The sequence below is a fragment of the Colobus angolensis genome, unplaced genomic scaffold (assembly GCF_000951035.1).
Source record: "Colobus angolensis palliatus isolate OR3802 unplaced genomic scaffold, Cang.pa_1.0 Scaffold268, whole genome shotgun sequence".
In the NCBI taxonomy this organism is placed as follows: domain Eukaryota; kingdom Metazoa; phylum Chordata; class Mammalia; order Primates; family Cercopithecidae; genus Colobus; species Colobus angolensis.
The window spans coordinates 2412605-2415225 of NW_012115910.1; positions in this window are offsets into that span (position 1 = coordinate 2412605).

Below are 2621 nucleotides of genomic sequence, written 5' to 3' on the forward strand. Positions count from 1 at the left end.
TTTAAGAACAGGTGGTGTTTGTTACATGAATAAGTTATTTAGTGGTGATTTCTGAGATATCAGTGTATCTATCACCCAAGCAGTATACACTATACTCAATATGTCATCTTTAAATAAGCATTCTTTGTTTGTTTGTTTGTTTGTTTGTTTTTTGAGATGGAGTCTTGCTCTGTCACCCAGGCTGGAGTGCAGTGGTGTGATCTCCGCTCAGTGCAAACTCTGCCCCCCGGGTTCATGCCATTCTCTTGCCTCAGCCTCCCGAGTAGCTAGGACTACAGGAGTCCACCATCACGCCCGGCTAATTTTTTTGTGTTTTTAGTAGAGATGGGGTTTCACAGTGTTCGCCAGGATGGTCTCGATCTCCTGACCTCGTGATCCGCCTGCCTCAGCCTCACAAAGTGCTGGGATTACAGGCGTGAGCCACCGCGCCCGGCCTTAAATAAACCTTTCACTCTCTTTCTCCTTCTTCTGTAATTCCCACAATGTGTAGATCAGCTTGATTAATGGTGTCCTATATATCTCATGGGTGTTCTTTCCTTTTTTATTTATTTATTTATTTTTTTATCCTCTAGATAATTTCAAATAATTTGTATTCAGGTTCACTGATTTTATCTTGATCAGGTATGTGGAACTCTATTGCATTTTTTATTTTAGTCATTGTATTCTTTAGCTTCAGAAATTTTTATGATGTCTATTTCTTTGTTGAACTTCTTCTCTTGTTCATTTATTGTTTTCCTGATTTCATTGACTTGTCTATTTGTGTTTTGTTGTATCTTATGAGCATTTTAGAAATAATTCTATTGAATTATTTATTAGGCAATTTACATATTTCTATTTATTTGAGATCAGTTACTGGAAGTTCATTTTGGCCTTTCGATCGCACCATGTTTCTCTGTTATTTTGTGTTTCTTGTAACCTTATATTACTCTCTACACATTTGAAGAAGCAATCACCTTTCCAAACTTTCATCTGGCTTTGGTAGGAAAAGACCCTTATTGATGAGCATGTGTGAGGGCAACAGCTGTCTGGTGTGTATGGTGGAACTGAGTCTGCTAATGTGCAGGGATGCTGGTTCCAGGATGCATGATGGTGCCTGATCCAGATGACATAAGTGTGAAAAATTCCTTTTCCAAGGATGTATGTTGATATTGAATCTGGTGGATGCATGGTAGCTCTGGCTCCAGGGAGGTGCTGCAGCATGGGCTCTGAGCAACTCCAGCAGCTGGAGTTTGTTTTGGCAAAGACTGGAGGCATCCTTGGTGGCAAAGTTTGTGTGGGTTTGTGGTGGCAGCAAAGCTTGATGTAGTTCCTGTTAGCAAATGCTGCTGCTGTCTTCCTACTCTCCTTTTCCCCTCACAGGAAATTTGTGGCTTAGGAGATTCTTTCTGGCACTGAGGTTTGCCAGCCTGGGGAATGCAGCCATGCAGATAAAATGCTTCTCACCCTTTTCCATACAGCCATTTTTGTTTTATTGTGCTTCACAGAGCTGCTGCACCATTTTAATTATACTTTGGAGCTCCCTCAGAGCTATTTTTTATCCATGGATAATTGCTAAATATTTTTGTCTGTGTGCATGGGAGGAATTTGGGACCTGCTATTTTGCCATGTTGCTGATATCGCTCCCTAAACTCTCGAACTTAATGTTTTTATTCCCACTTGATCCAACACTCTCAAGATACAATCTCAAAACTACTTCCCCTGCCACTGCCAATACTTATTAGGTATGTCCTGAAGCTTCTGCATAATATAGGCCCCTCGGTATTTGGCAAACCTGGAACATCCATTCCATGGTCTGACTTCACACTAGACATTATTCTGCATGTTGGATGGAAATGTATAGACCTCAGGAAAGTGAGCTGTAACAAGGTTGGTTCCATTTACTTCTAAGTCAAGGACTGCACTAGCCATTGACAGGGAGGAGCAGATGATCCCTCAAGCCCAGAGAGTTCAGAAAAATCTGAAGATTCAGCATTTCTCAAGTGTGTCATTCCAGATATTCTATCACAAGTCTCAGTGTTCCACTGCCTCCCAATCATGGTCCTGACAGTAGTATAGCAAACCATCTGGTTTTGAGAATGCTGATTTCTCTAGAGCATCACAAACATTAAATTACCTCCTGGATTTCTTCTTTATTTTCTTCTGAATGTTGCAGAAAGTTTTTATATCCTCTTAAAAACTCACTGGCTTTCACATTTATTTTTTAGTTCGTGATTAATCATCCTCAGCTTTTCATAGTTGTTTTTTCCTGTATTTCTGTAGCCCCAAAGAAATACCAATTTAATAGTCCTTGTAATCACTACAACCCAGAACCTTTGAAATGCATGAGATATGAGTGAATTTCCCTCCAACTTCATTCCATATGAATTCACCACAGTGAACTTCTGCAACATGCGAAGGGCTATCTGCTCCCACCAGTAATGGGGCTGTCACTGTGAATTATCTGGTTTGTGATACAGCTCCAATATTCCATGTAAGTATTTGTTTCCTAAAACCACTTTTATACTATAAAGTTGAATTGCCACAAACAGACACCAATAGAGAGATTTTTTTTTTTTTTTGAAGAGCTGACATGTCATTTATTGTTTGTTTTTTTTTTTTTTTTTGTTTGTTTTTTTTTTTTT